Raw genomic sequence first — 17,636 nt, forward strand, 5'->3', positions numbered from 1 at the left:
CTCTTCAGATCCCTCCACAACCATCATTCACCAAATCTAGTCATTATGGTTTATTTTTTTTTCACTTCAAACATTGTTTTTTATTCTTTTTTTCTACATCTCCATTGCTTTTCATTTTTATAACTGCTTTTTTATTGATTTTGTGATATTCTCCTCTCTTTCATTTTATTCCAATCAATGCTAAACTTTAAAATCAATTTTTTTGTCCTATAATATAAACTGATTTTTTTAACTTCAACTTATTTCCATATTTTTCATTTCTAAACATGCAGAGCCCTGCCCTTTTTCCACATGTGTCTAGCATAAAACCTCCCTTATATTATGGTCGGCAATATTTGGCCACAGACTTGACCTGTGCTCATGCATCATCAAGCTCTTGCATATGCTATGTCCATTATTTAGAACATGCTTAAACTTTTGTTTGATGACAAAATATATTCTTCCTTTGCAAATATATTCTTAACACCCTCAGGCAGAGGTCTGATTTGTTTCTGCCAGACTTCACTTTTTACACATATCTCCATCAAAGCAACATGTACATTTTATTGATCTAATTAATTTCTACTTTTTTTTGGCCTTGTCTCTTCAACAGAATACTTAAGTATGACTGGATATTTTAGAAAGTTTTTAAGATAGTTGCCTTGTACCTCTTCTCAATACCATAGTAGGGTAATTTTAGACCTGTCAAGTCAGGAGTGGGAAGTAGTATCATCTAGTTGTGGGAATTATAGAAATGCTGTGGATAAGCCAGGTTTCATTATGCTGAAAACTCCCTTGCCTTTACAAATTCTATAGTTTAATAATGATTCCTTCTTACTCATCACATCAGCTGTAAGTTAGAATGTCTTTCCAAAGCAACTCACCTCTATGTGGCATCTCAATAACCATATCGGAATCTCCATATAGAACATTGTTTTTACAATCAGCATGACAAGGAAGGCAAGAATGAAGAAACTTCACATAATTTATATGAATTTCTACCGGAATTGAGTCTCATTTTTTTCATTTTTATATTGGCAAAACTAAATCACATAATTACATTCAACTTCAAAACAGCAGGTAAGTATTATCATCCTGCATACATAAAATGAAAGGGAGCAGCAATATTGTTTTCTACCATAAAGATACAGAAGACAATTGACAAACAGCAATTATTAAATAAACTCATTGTTAAATATTTGTGCACCAGTATTAAACAGCAGTAACATTTCATACTGATAAAATATCAACAGTAATATTATTTAACTGCATGGTGGACTCTTTTGTAATCTAATTAGATAATTTCTGCTGAATTAGTTAATATCAATGAAATGTTATGATTCAACATAGAAGGATGGCTATCTTTAAAAAAAAAAAACAAACAAACAGAGATTTAACCCGGTGTCACTTAACTACTGAGCTACATCTCACATACTTTTAATTTTTTATTTTGAGAGAGGGTATAGCTAAGTTGCTTTAAGGCCTTACTAAGTTGCTGAAGCTGGCTTTGAATTTGTGATCCTCCTGCCTCAGCCTTTGGAGCAGCTGGAGATGGCTGTCTTTGTAAGACTGATAAAAATAAATAACTATGTAATTATCCTAAAACATCTGGGAGCTATAAGAACTTCACATTTGACCATTGTCAAATGTATTAAATAATGGTACTAGTTTATTTGAATTTTGAGTTTTTTCAATATCTGAAACTCTATTTGAACATGTTTGTATGCCTGTATTACATAATGGTATTGAGAAGAGAAATTGTTTAATCCTCATGAAAGTACCAAGGTCACCTTGTCATTTATTCTATAAACATAAGGATGTTACTGCATTTAAGATGATTTTGAAGCAGCTATAGGTGCAAAATAAATTTGTATGCAATTAGTGTATAATTTCTTATACATTGTCTAATTTGTGTGGTTTTAGTGGTAATAGTTATATGATCTACTGTGAACATCTTTGTAGTTATAATGAAACTTTCCTTTTGACTATCTAACACACAAATGAAGAATTTTCTTGTCAGCATTACTATGGATTACCTAGTAGTTAAGCCTTTGTTTCTATTTTCTTAAATTTGTATTAATTCATTTGAAGAACTGCTAAATAATTCCATGTCCCTAAATACTTTGATTTGTACAGATGACAATGAATCATGGTCTGGTGAATAGAGGATCCCTGTAGTTTTGTTTCTGCCTCCCTGTCCTATATCAATCATATACCAAATATTCATGACAGTTAACTTTCCTTCTCAGAAGTTGACTTGAGTTTTTTGTTTCTTTGATTGTTTTTTATTACCAGCTGCATTTAAACATTCTAAAATTCTATCTAAAAATGAGAGGACTAGCAATTTTTCCTTTTTGTCTTCTTCATCAATTGATTTATGATATGCATAGATCAGTGCCATCCCACATGCTAAATACACTTGACATTTCATGCTGAAGGAGAACTAAAGGGTAGAAAGAATATCTCCATTAGGTCTACTGGGGGTGTTAAGAGTCTCTAGAGACACAAGATTATAAAATTATTTTAGAGTTATTCTTCGCTTGCTTTTCTTATTCTGCTTATTATTTCCTTATATTTTATAAGAATTTCCCCTTAGCATTAATTTGGAGTATGTTACTAGGTTACAAAATGATAACTTTATTAGCCCCTGGCCAGCCCTAAACTTAGTGAAATTTTTGATGTACTTCTTATTTAGTATTAGTAAAATCTACTGTTAATTTCACAGACATCTGAGGAAGATGTGCAATGTAGTAGGCAATAAGAATTATTAGAGTTACATCAATGCATTTTACATCTCATGGCAGAAGGACACCCCATTTTGAAACATTGGTGTAATGAAAAACTTAAAATCATGATATATTTAATTTGTAGTTATGATATTTTATTTTATCTCATTGATATTCTAAGCATAGATTTGAATATAAATATTTTAAAATTAGCCTTGATACTTTAAAGGGTGTTGCAACAAGATCTTTACAATTTCACTTTTTCTTTAAATAAGTTTATATGTATCAGAAGATGCCAGAAAGTATTAATTGATATTTCTTTGCAGAGGAATTGTTATAAGCATGTGTTCATGCTGTATATACATATTTTGTCATAAATTTAATATCTCTATGAATACATATTTTTTCTTATCTTTTGTTAATATTAAGTAAGAAAAATTTCCAATTTTGTGTCCTCCTATTAGGGTCAATCATCCTCAATGTTAATATTCATCAACTAAATGTCTCAAAGGGGGTCCTATAAAACCTTGATTTAATTATTAAAAATATTGACTCAAAAATGATCTTTCATTATGTCCACTTAATGATGGAATTTGACTCCTGAGAAACCATTATGTCACTGACAAATTTAACCCTAGAAAATAGAAAACCATAGGAGACATGTGTTTATGGGAGATGAAACTAGAGTAACCCAAAATTATGCATATGTGTAAACTACACAAATATTATGCATGTAACATGTATAAAAATGTGCATTACTTATAATATATATTATAAATCTATATTATAGATTTTTATTTAACATACAGAAAATCTCTCAAGTTCACACTTTGTGAATTTTGAAATGGCTAAAGTAACCTGAATGAGATTATAAATTAGCTATCTATATTAGCTATCAAAAATATACTGTTGTAACTAATTTGATCAGTGAAAGAAAGTATTCATCTTTAGTACAGTTTGATAATTAACATTAATTTACTCAACATTTACTTTGAACCTCAAATTATGCTAACATTATCTTTACATTATTCATATGAGTTAAATATTATTATGTATAATTTTTTATGTACCGATATATTTTTAAAAATAATTTGATGCCTGAGAAGACTGCAACATTTTTAGTAAAATGATAATTCACAATTCATTGCTGAAGTCTCCACTGAGCAGCAGGAAAAGATGCAATGTCTTCTCTAATATTATTAGTTGTTTTCTTTTAACACAATAATGCATAAGAAGCAAACAAATCACACTGTGAGTAGCATAATAATTAGTATCTTTAAATTTTGAAAAAAATGTCATGATTATTAGAGAATCCAGCTACTATTTCAATTTTCTGTTTACTTCATGACTGTATTTTTGAAACTTTTGAATTATCATTTCAACTAATGTTTTCAATTTTTTTCAATACTTTTTATTTTAGTTGTGGATGGACACAACACCTTTACTTTGTTTTATTTATTTATTTTTATTTTACTTTATTTTTTTTATGTGGTGGTGAAGATTGAACCCAGTGCCTCACATGTGCAAGGCAAGTGCTGTACCACTGAGCCACAACCCCAGCTCCAATGTTTTCAATTTTCAGTGTGATAAGATCAAGTTATTTATAATACACCTTTTGTGAAAAATGATTGTTTAGTTTGTACAGTTACCTATTCTTTCAAGAAAATTAGTATGATGTGAATGCAATGACTACAAAATTTAGTTATAGTTTGGGACACATTTTCCAAGGCATCTAGAATATTGATTTATGGTAGATTATCTGACTTTTAACGTGATCTTATTAAACTATTTCTGAGATAAAAATATACTAAAGCATGTTTTGTGCCTTATCAAGCTTACTTAGTCTGACACTACTGCTACTTCCATGGAAACTCTATCTAGACAACTAGGTTTACCAGCTTGGTTAAATTCACTGATTTTCACTCAGCTAATAATTGTTTCATACATCCAACATTTGTATTGCTTTCCTATGTGCAAACTCAGCTACTATGTCCTATAAACTTTTGCCAGAAGAAGCTTAATAAGTAATTATGTTCAAGTGGACAATATCCAATTTTTTAGGGGTGATGAAATAAAATTTTTTTATGATCTGGAAGCTGCAAACTAGCAAACATGATACATAATTACATAATACATGTATGTGTGTGTGTGTGTGTGTGTGTGTGTGTGTGTGTAATAGCTATCTAAAAGCAATATTATTTAAAAAAAGAGAGAAGGAATGTGTGTCTCCCCCCACCAATAAAAGCATACTGAATTTGGAGTTTTAAACAATTACAGAGAGATCTGAATCCGTGTTGGGCAACTTCCCCACCATTTGGCACAGGCTTCCAGAGTTGGCAGACTTTGATCTGCAAAGGCCCAGAACTGGACAAGAGGTTTTAGATGAAGGTGTTGCTGGCACAGCTGTATGGGGAACCTAACAGAAGATTTTGTCTAAAATATTTTTCTATTTCTCTTTTTATTTTTCTTATGTGTTATTAAATTATAAATAAACACTAAATGTTGAGTAAGTGATATTGGTGAAATTGATTACATTTCAGTAGTGTTAAAATTTAAAACATGAATATCAACAGAAAAAGATATATGATAATATCAATAAAATAATGCAAAATAGGAGGATGTGCTAAGGCATGTGTTAAGGCATGTGTTTGTATGTGTATGTGCTTGAAACTTTTATTAAATTCTTTGTCATTCAATTTTTTCTTCTTTCATGTTTTTGGATCAGGTCAAGGTCATCTGAGAATATAATTATTCATTTGCATAAATACAAAGAATTAAGAAAAAATATCTTCTATTGTTCATGAGAAATTCAGAGATATTGAATTTTTAAAAATTAACCTATATTAAAAGTTATCAACAATTCACAAACTAGGACATCAGATATTTAAACCCATTCTGTCATCAATAGGTAAATATTTAAATGCGTGTTTGTAGCACAAATACCTTCTTAGCATTTTCAATCTGTTTCTAAAAGAATCTTGAAAAATTAAAGTAGAAGACTGAAAGATAATATGAGTTGAAAAAAATTATAATCTCTGTACAAAAAGTTTTATTATAATCACATGGTGATTGGTGCTGCCCTTCTGAAAAGTTTTAAAGATTTTAAAATAATTAATCAAATTTTTAATCTTATTCCAAATATATGACATGAATATAAAAGTACATGAACATACAGATGTTGAGAAAAACAAGTTATATCACATTTGATTAAAATATATTTAAGTAAATATATATATATATATATATATATATACACATATATATATTGTTTTTTAGGGAAGTCTAGTATGTCTGATGTAGCAGAGTATAATACTTATGTTGACATAATTAGCATATTTTGTGTTTGCATTGTGTCCAAATTTCTGAAATAGTTGCCAGAAATGTAAAGATGACAAAGACTACATGCTTATCCCGACTGAGGCTGTACTCTATTGAAGATGTAAGAAATTTTAAAAATTTGTGGTAAGTGCTGTATTCATAAATATAAAATCTTGTCATATATTTATAATGGACATAAAACTGTAACATAACACTGAACACATAAAAAATGAGAAAATCTGAAAATGAGCGGGGTTCAGGCAGAAGTAGAGTCAAAGATGAAAAATTAAATGAAAATAAACCTATCCAAAGATGGTAGATTGCAAAAATATCCTGATTCTGCATTTCACCTCATACTCATATTCTTTACTATTGTGAATTTTCATTTCCCTTCTACTCTTGACTTTGGGCCATGTGATTTACTTTTCTCAGTGATCTATTAGTAAACTAGATGAAAGCAGATATTTTAAAAAGCTATGATCATTTTTTATTTCGATTTTGCCTCTGAAACTGCCATGAAAATAAACACAGTGTGATAGAATATTGTAGGATGAGGAAAACATGGATAAGAGATGACCCTTTCCAGTGTGTTAGTTTCTTGTGAATGGTGTAATAGGTTACCACAAACTAGATGATTTTAAAAAGATGAAATATATTCTCTCACAGTTTAGGTAGACATAAGTTTAAAATAAACATCAGTAGAACAAAACTCAACACTTTTGCAGAGCTCCCTCCAAAGGGTCTTGGACTAAACCCTCTATTTTTCACCCCTTCTGGCTTCCGCCCTGTTTATTAATCTCATTACTGGAATTCATACCTTCTTGCTCATGTTGTCTTCTTTTGCATGTGTGTCCCTGCACAGTATCCCTCTTCTAATGTCTTAAGACACTTGTGATTGCATTTAGGTCCAGTACAGATAATTTCCCCATTTTAACATTTGTAACTTAAACATATCTGCAAAGATCCGTTTTCCAAAAAGGGCAACATTTTCAAGTTTTTGAGAAAAATTCTTATATGTTTGTAGTGAAAACTTTTAGCTTACCACAATTTTCCTTCTGATACAAAAGGTTTATAAAACATATAAAATACATTCACTATATCTCAATTTCACAAATGTTTTAAAATATTCAGTATTGCCAGTCAGATAGTGCATGCCTCTAATCCCAATTTTGGAAGGCTGAGGCAAGAGAATTGGGAGTTCAAGGCCAGCCTCATTAGTTTAGCAAAGCACTAAGCAACTCAATGAGACTTTGTTTCTAAATAAAGTTTAAAAAAAGGCTGGGGATTTAGTCAGTGGTTAAGCACCTCTGGGTTATATCCCTGATGAAAGAAAGAAAGAAAAGGAAGGAAGAGAGGAAATAAATTAGGAAGGAAGGAAGTTAGGAAGGAAGGAAGGAAGGAAGGAAGGAAGAAAGAAAGGAAGGAAGGACAGAAAGAAAGAAGGAGATTCAGTATCAACTCAAATCCAAAAACTTCATCAATGTATCATAATCTAAAGTTTCAAATTTTATGATCTAAATAATTAAAATAAAATGTGTTTTCTACTGCATATGATTCATCTGGGGAATAAATCTCTCTTCTATATGTGAAATTGTGGAACTAGATGACTGGTTATCTGCTTGAAAAATACAGTATCAGGACAAGTGTAGAATAAATTATAAACATTCCTATTATAAATGGGGAAAAGTGTAAGTAAGGAGAAAATCACCAATCTCAAGTAATTTCAAGATCCAATAGAGTAAATTCAGTCAAATTTGCAATCTCTAAGCTCTTTGTCCTTTGGTCCATAGATCTGACTTCTCCTTTGGAAAGATACATGAGACCATATTTTTAGGTTTTGGGGTACAATGATGGGTAATCTCTATCTCAAAATTCTCAGTTTAATCACATCTTTTTTTTTTTTTTTTGAACCTAGGGCACTTAACCACTGACTCACATCCCCAGCCATTTTTTGTATTTCATTTAGAGACATGGTCTCACTAAGTTGCTTAGGGCTTTGCTAAATTGCTGATGCTGGCTTTGAACTTGAGATCCTTCCTCCTCAACCTCTTGAGCTACAAGCATGTGCCACCACACCTGGCCTAATCAAATCTTAAAAAGCACTATTTCCAAATAAGTAGAACCTGATGTCTTTTGTGTTTATTTTTTAAGTCTACCACTGGGAATTCAAAGACAAGGCCATTTTAGTTTGGTAAGTACATACTATTGAGACTGGCCAAAATCACTGTTTTATAGACTTCAGCATTAAAGAATGCTTAATGTTTTTAGTGTGATACCATGAGGAATTAGTAATTGTTAATGACACAGTGCTTCTGCATACTCAATAAAAAATTCAAAGTGTAGAGAGCATGTCTTGTTTTCTAAGAACTGGAGGAAATACAGCATAGTTAAAACATTGGAGTTAGAGTCAGAGATAACAAAAGAACTGGTTGTCAGGGGCCATATAGCCATATAAAAGTACTTGAAATTTATTATTACTACAAAGATAATGAGACATTTCTTAAAAAGATATTTTCTTATTACCATTATGAAAGCAGATGGGATTTAACACTAGCTAAAACTTACCAACTACTAGCTCTAGAAAATAGGCACTTGGAAACTTTTATCATCAAGAAAGGAAGTCCCTACATGCCTGAAGATATGTAGCTTACACACCTTGTATCATACTTTTTTTATTTATAAGAAAGATTGAGTGCTTTATATTGCACAGTAACTCCTCCCAGGGCTTTAATCTCTCCTCCACCAAAATAAATAAATAAATAAGAATTTAAAAGGTCCAATAATACTTCTGAGCTACTTAGTACAGCAACAAAGAAACTAGTCTCATTCAAAGAGTAGTGCTTTTAGTGAGAAAGAAAGCATCTCTTTAGATTGGAACATTTTTAGTTGCTTACTTGTATTCTAGGATATGACATAAGAGCAGAGAAGGCATTACATTAGATGGCAGTTTAACATTTTTCTTGACATAATGATTTCTTTAAATGTCTCCAGCATTTCACAAAGTAGACCAAGGTTTCCTACAGAATTAGTGCAGGGGGAGGTCCTAGTAGAAATGGAAAAAAGTAGAGACATTGTGTAGATGGTCATGGAAAACACTGAATTGGAGATGTTATGCAGAAAGGGTTGCTAAATCACATGCAAGTCCATGACCATTTATTGCCTAAAAATAAAGTGCCCATCAGGAACTTTTTTTTTTAAGTTCATGGACATACATCTGTTTTTCAATTCTAACACTTCAATAAAAACTACATAAAATGTTAGTTTCTAGATCTGCCTATACTGGCCTGCATGGGACCCAGGCTCACAGTAAGCCCAGGTCCATCTCACCACCAGAAGAAACCAGCCAGAGCCCAGCCTCCAGCACAGGGCTGCCCCTTTTGACCATCAGACTACCACAGGAGGGCAGGCCTGGACCAGATCTACCCTCTACAACTTGCATAGGACACAGGTCCAGGATAGGTCCCAGTTTGCCACCACAAACATGTGGGAGCCCAAGCGTAAGCCACTTCCATCTTGGGACACTGCAGTCATCACTATAGCCTTCCCCACAAATTAGCTCCTACCTTTTTGGCAATAGACAAGGCCTAGAAGCAGCTGCATCTTAAAGCAGGAATACCAAAGACAATGTAAGGCCTATCATTTTGGCTCTAAGATACTGCTTCCATCTTGGGACATAACAACTATTATTTTGTGTTACTTCGCTATTGCTTCCACCAACTTTAGTTGCAATATCATACAGTGAGGGCCACCAGCAGTGTTGGAAGCCCAACATCAAGGTGAGGTACAGACAATCTGTATGGGTACTACAAGAATATAGGAAAGACACTATAATATCTCAGATCCACACTGCAAGAAAGGAAGACACATAGACAACATGAAAAAACAAGGGAGGAAAATATCCCAAACGAACCAGGATACTACAATAACAAAACTCATGGACAGTGAAGTTGATGAAATGTCAAAGAAGGAGTTCCAGAAGGTTCATAATTCCTTTCCTGGTGGGGCAGACACTCACCAGAGCCTAGCCTCTGGTGTAGGATCACTGCTTTTGATCAGTGCACTACCCCGAGAGCCAATATCCAGCCCTGATGGCTCAAAACAGCTCATGTGGGATCAAAGATTTCACTAGGCCCAGATCACCCTTCTGCATGCTGGGCAGACATTGCCAGAGCCAGCCTTTGGAGCAGGACCACCCCTTCCTACCAGAATATAATCACAGGAGGTCAAGCACAACAGCCCAGATCCTTGTACTCCAACTTATTCAGGTCCCAGACACAGGATGCAGTAGCATCCATTCAGGGACACCAGCAGGGTCTGGAAGCCCAACATCAAGGTAAGGTACAGTCTGCACAGGTACTACAAGAATATAGGGAAGAAACTGTAATATCTCAGATCCACACTGCAAGACACATAGACAACATGAAAAAACAAGAGAGGAAAATGCGCAAAACAAACCAGGACACTATAATGATAGAACCCATGGACAGCAAAGTTGATGAAATGTCAGAGAAGGAGTTCAGAAGGTTCATAATTAAAATGATCTGTGAATTAAAGAATGACCTAAATAAGCAAATACAAAGAAAAATTGATCACTGAGATAATGATTTAACAATGAGATAAGAGAGCAAATACAGGTAGCAAAAGATTACTTCAAGAGAGACATAGAGACCCTGGGGAAAAAAAAAAAAAACAGTCAGGAATCCTTAAAATGGAGGATACAATGATTAATATTAATAAACAACTCAACAGAAAGCATAACCAACAGACTAGATCACTTGGAAAAAAGAACATCAGATAATGAAGACAAAATATAAAATCTTTAAAATAAAGTTCATCACACAGTGAAGAAAGTTAGAAACCATGAACAGAACGTCCAAGAATTACAGGATAGCATCAAAAGACCAAATCTAAGAGTCATCAGGATACAGAAAGCACAGAGTTTCAAACCAAAGGAATGCACGATCTCTTCTATGAGATAATATCAGAAAAATTTTACAAGCATAAAGAACGAATTGGAAAACCAAATACAAGAGGCTTATAGGACAATAAATATACAAAATTACAACAGATCTACACCAATGCACATTATAATAAAAATGCCTAGCATACAGAATAAGGATAGAATTTTAAAAGCCACAAAAGAGAGAAATGAAATCACATATAGGGGGACACCAATTTGTATCTCAGCAGATTCTTCTACCCAGACCCTCAAAGCCAGGAGATTGTGAAACAACATATACCAAGCTTTGAAGAAAATGGATGCCAACCAAGAATTTTATATCAAGCAAAACTAAGCTTTAGATTTGATGATGAAATAAAAACCTTCCATGATAAACAAAAGTTTAAAGAATTTTCAACTAGAAAGCCTGCACTATAGAACATCCTCAGCAAATATTATAAGAAGAGGAAATAAAAACAATGATGAAAATCAGCAGAGGGAGAAAATACACTACAGGAAATTCTAATCAGAGAAGAAACCAAATCACTGGTTAAATACCAAAAATAAACAAAAATGGTTGTGAATACAAATCATGTCTCAATAATAATCCTGAATGTTAATAGGCTAAACTCACCAATCAAAAGACATAGACTAGAAGATTGGATTAAAAAAACCAACATGGTGCCTCCAAGAGACTCTTCTCATAGAAAAAGACACACTGAAGTGAATGAAGATGAAGAGGTGAAGGGTTTGGACTGTGAAAACAAGCAGGAGTTACCATCCTCATATCAAATAAAGTACACATGAAACTAAAGTCAATCAAAAGGTAAAATGAGGACAACACATACTTTTCAAGAGAACCATACACCAACAAGACATAACAATTATAAATTTATATGCAGCTATGTTCATCAAACAAACTCTTCTCAAGTTCAAGAATCAAGTAGATTGTATGTCGTCCTCTGAGAAGTCAGGTCTTTGGCCCATTTGTTGATTGGGTTATTTGTTATCTTATTGTTTAATTTTTTGAGTTCTTTGTATACTCTGGATATTAGGGCTCTATCTGAAGTGTGAGGAGTGAAAATTTGTTCCCAGGATGTAGGCTCCCTATTTACCTCTCTTATTGTGTCTCTTGCTGAGAAAAAACTTTTTAGTTTGAGTAAGTCCCATTTGTTGATTCTACTTATTAACACTTGTGCTATGGGTGTCCTATTAAGGAATTTGGAGCCCAACCCCACAATATGTAGATCGGAGCCAACTTTTTCTTCTATCAGATGCAGAGTCTCTGATTTGATATCAAGCTCTTTGATCCATTTTGAGTCACTTTTGTGCATGGCGAGAGAAAGGGACTCAGTTTCATTTTGTTGCATATGGATTTACAGTTTTCCCAGCACCATTTGTTGAAGATGCTATCCTTCCTCCATTGCATGCTTTTTGCCCCTTTATCAAATATAAGAAAGTTGTAATTTTGTGGATTGGCATACAATCAATCAACAAGTACATGAAAAAATGCTCACCATCTCTAGCAGTCAGAGAAATGCAAATCAAAACCACCCTAAGATACCATCGCACTCCAGTAAGATTAGCAGCCATTATGAAGTCAAACAACAAGTGCTGGAGAGGATGTGGAGAAAAGGGTACTCTTGTACATTGCTGGTGGGACTGCAAATTGGCGTGGCCAATTTGGAAAGCAGTATGGAGATTCCTGGGAAAACTGGGAAAGGAACCACCATTTGACCCAGCTATTGCCCTTCTCTGGACTATTCCCTGAGGACCTTAAAAGAGCATACTACAGGGATACTGCCACATCGATGTTCATATCAGCACAATTCACAATAGCCAGACTGTGGAACCAACCCAGATGCCCTTCAATACATGAATGGATAAAATAAAGGTGGCATTTATACACAATGGAGTACTATGCAGCACTAAAAATGACAAAATCATGGAATTTGCAGGGAAATGGATGGCATTAGAGCAGATTATGCTAAGTGAAGCTAGCCAATCCCTAAAAAACAAATGCCAAATGTTTTCTTTGATATAATGAGAGCAACTAAGAACAGAGCAGGGAGGAAGAGCAGGAGGAAAAGATCAACATTAAACAGAGACATGAGGTGGGAGGGAAAGGGAGAGAAAAGGGAAATTGCATGGAAATGGAAGGAGACCCTCATTGTTATACAAAATTACATATAAGAGGTTGTGAGGGGGAAGGGAACAAAAACAAGAGAAAGAATTAAATTACAACAGATGGGGTAGAGAGAGAAGATGGGAGGAGAGGGGAGGGGGGATACTAGAGGATAGGAAAGGTAGCAGAATACAACAGTTACTAATATGGCATTATGTAAAAATGTGGATGTGTATTCGATGTGATTCTGCAATCTGTATTTGGGGTAAAAATGGGAGTTCATAACCCACTTGAATTGAATGTATGAAATATGATATGTCAAGAATTTTGTAATGTTTTGAATAACCAATAAAAAAAAAGAGTCAAGTAGAATACAACACAATAATTTGGGGTGACTTAACACACCTCTTTCCTCATTAGATAGATCTTCCAAACAAAAGCTGAGCAAAGAAACTACAGAAATCAACAGTACAATGACTTAGACTTGACTGACATATATAGAGTATTTCAACCATCAACAAGAGAATATACTTTTCTCAACAGCACATGGATCCTTCTTTAAAATAGATTATATTCTTTGCCAGAAAGCAACTCTTAGCAAATATAAAAAAGAGATACTACCCTGAATTCTATCAGATCATAATAGAATGAAATTAGAAATCATGATAAAATAAGAAATAAAATCCACTCCAACACCTGATGACTAAATAATATGCTACTGAATGAACAATGGCTTACAAAATACATCAAGGAAGAGATTAAAGAATTTTAGAGGTGAAGGAGAACACACATACAACATATTGAAATTTTGGGGACACTATGAAAGCAGTTCTAAAGGAAAGATCATTGCATGAAGTTCATTCCTTAGAAGAAAAAAAAAGTCAACAAATAAATGATTAACACTACATCTCAAAGCCCTAAGAAAAGAAGAACCACACAATAACAAAAGCAACAGAAGACAGGAAATAATTAAAATCAGAGATGAAATCAATGAAATTGAAAAAAAATAAACAATTGAAAAAATTGACAGAACAAAAAGTTGGTTCTTTGAAAAAATAAATAAAATTGACAGACCCTTAGCCATGCTAATGAAGAGAAGGAGAGAGAAAACTCAAATCACTAACATACTTGATGAAAAAGGAAATATCACAACAGACACTACAGAAATACAGAAGATAATTAGAAATTATTTTGAAAATCTGTACTCCAATAAAATAGAAAATATCTAAGTTATTTACAAATTTCTAGATTCATATAATTTGCCCAAATTGAATCAGAATGATATACAGAATTTAAACAGATCAATTTCAAGTGACGAAATAGCAGATGCCATCAGAAGTCTACCAAGAAAAGCCCAGGACTGAATGGATACACACACAAGTTCTACAAACCTTTAAAGAAGAACTAATACCAATACTCTCCATTTTATTTCAGGAAACAGAAAAAGAGGCAGCACTTCCAACTCATTCTATGAGGTCAACATCACTCTCATTCCAAAACCAGGCAAAGACAAATAAAAAAAAAAAAAAAGAAAGAAAACTTCAGACAAATATCTCTAATGAACATAGAGATGCAAAAATTCTCAATAAAATTCTGGCAAATGAAATACAAAAACATATCAAAAATATTGTGCACCATGATCAAGTGTGATTCATCCAGGAATGAAATTAATAAATGTAATTCATCACATCAATAGACTTAAAGATAAGAATCATATGATTTTCTCAATAGATGCAGAAAAAGCATTTGACAAAATACAGCACCCCTTTATGTTCAAAACACTAGAAAAACTTGGGATTAAAGGAATTTATCTCAACATCATAAAGGCTATCTATGCTAAGCCCTAGGCCAATATCATTCAATATGAAGAAAAATTGAAGGCATTCCCTCTAAAAACTGGAACAAAACAGGGATAACCTTTTTTACCACTTATATTTAACATAGTTATTGAAATGCTGGCCAGAACAATTAGAAAGACAAAAGAAATTAAGGGATTCACATCAAAAAAGAAGAACTCAACTTAGCACTGTTTGCTGATGATTTGATTCTATACATAGAAGACCAAAAAAGGTTCCACCAGAAAACTTTTAGAGTGAGTAAATGAATTCAGAAATATAGCAGGATATAAAATCAATACCCATAAATGAAAATCATTTCAGTATTTCAGTGACAAATCCTCAGAAATGGAAATGAGGAAAATTACAATATTTACAATAGCCTCAAAAGAAAAATAAATAAATAAAATACTTGGAAATCAATTTAACAAAAGAGGGAAAAGATCTATATAATGAAATCTACAAAACCCTAAAGGAAGAAATTAAATTAGAAGATGGAAAGATCTACCTTGTTCGTGGATAGGCAGAATTAACATTGTCAAAATGACCATACATTCAAAAGCACAATACAGATTTAATGCAATTATGATCAAAATTCCAATGACATTCCTCATAAAATAGAAAAAGCAGTCATGAAATTCATCTGAAAAAATAAGAGATCCAGAATAGGTAAAGGAATCCTTAACGGGAAGACTGAAGCAGGAAGCATCACTCTACCAGAGATTAAACTATACTACAGAGCAATAGTAATAAAACCAGCATGGAATTGGCACCAAAACAGACTGGTAGACTAGTGGTACAGAATAGAGGACTAGAGACTAACCCACAAAATTACAATTATCTTATATTAGACAAAGGTGCCAAAAACATGAATTGGAGGAAAGATAGCCTCTTCGACAAATGGTGCTGGGAAAACTGGAAATCCATATGCAACAAAATGAAATTAAACTCCTATTTCTCACCATACACAAAACTCAACTCAAAATGGATCAAGGACTTAGGAATAAAACCAGAGACTTTGAATCTAAAAAAAATGTAGGCCCTAATCTTCATCATGTTGGATTAGGCCCCAACTTCATTAAACAGACTTCTATAGCACAAGAATTAAAATCAAGAATCAATATAAGAAATGGATTCAAACTAAAAAGTTTCTTCTCAGCTAAAAAACAATCTGTGAGGTGAATAGAGACCCTATATCTTGGGAGCAAATTTTTACCACCCCTCACACATCAGATAGAGCACTAATCTCTAGGGGATATATATATCCCATAGATAGATAGATAGATAGATAGATAGATAGATAGATAGATAGATAGATATAGCTAGATACCAAAAAAAATAACAAATGAATAAATCAATAAATGGGTCAAGTATTTGAACAGACACTTCTCAGAAGATGATATACAATCAATCAACAAATATATGAAAAAATGTTGATCAGCTCTAGCAATTAGAGAAATGCAAATCAAACTACTCTAAGACACCATCTCACTCCTAACAGAATGGCAGCTGTTATGAATACAAACAACAATAAGTGTTGGCGAGCATGTGGGGGAAAAGGTAGACTCATACACTGCTTGTAGGACTGCAAATTGGTACAGCTAATCTGTAAAGCAGTATTTCCTTGGAAAATTGGGAATGAAACCATCATTTGACTCAGTCTATACCCAAAGGACCTAAAAACAGCATATTACAGGGACACAGCCACATCAATGCTTATAGCAGCACAATACACACTAGCTAAACTGTGGAACCAACATGAATGCATATATATATATATATATATATATATATATATATATATATATATATATTTCACATCAATAAAAGTGAATAAAATCATGCATTTGCAGGTTAATGAATGGAGTTAGGGAAGATAATGTTAAGTGAAGTTGGCCTATCCCCCCAAAAACAAATGCAGATTGTTTTCTCTGATATAAGGAGGCTGATTCATAGTGGAGTAGGGAGAGTGGAGCTTGGGAGGCATAGACAAACTCTAGATATTGCAGAGTGGTGGAAAGGGAAGGGAGTGGTCATGGGGTTATAAATAATGGTGGAATGTTATGGACATTATTATCCAAAGTATATGAAGACACAAATTGGTGTACATACAATTTGTATATGACCAGATATATGAAAACTTTGTGCTCTATATGTGTAATATAAATTATAATGCACTTTACTGTCACATATACTAAAAAAAATTTTAAAAATACAAAATAACAAAAGAAAATGAATGCACAACCACAAGAATGGGATCTTAATAAGTTATACTCTATGTATGCATAGTATACCAAAGTATATTCTACTGTCATATATGCCTAAAAATAAAACATAAAAAAATAAAATAAATGTTAGGTTCTACCTTTAAAAACAAACTGTAGAAATAAGGTCTCAAGAAGTTCAATTGGCAGTGTTTTGCAATAATGTGTAGGTCAAGCTTAATAAAAGATACAATGAAGGATATAGTAAATGGATTTAAATGTTATTTACACTATGAAGTAATCTATCATAATTTAAAAAGAAACAATTATGGGGTTTTATCCTCACAGTTTTTAAAAAAATATTTAACCCTTGAAATGACATATTAAGGCTGAGGATCATATTAAAAATCAATTAGTTTCATTTTGTATATGGCCATGTTTGAGACATCTGTGAGATTTCCAAATACAGATGACTAATGGCTACCAAATATGTGATCATATGTTTAATAA

Source organism: Urocitellus parryii, chromosome 2 (genome assembly GCF_045843805.1).
Source record: "Urocitellus parryii isolate mUroPar1 chromosome 2, mUroPar1.hap1, whole genome shotgun sequence".
In the NCBI taxonomy this organism is placed as follows: Eukaryota; Metazoa; Chordata; class Mammalia; order Rodentia; family Sciuridae; genus Urocitellus; species Urocitellus parryii.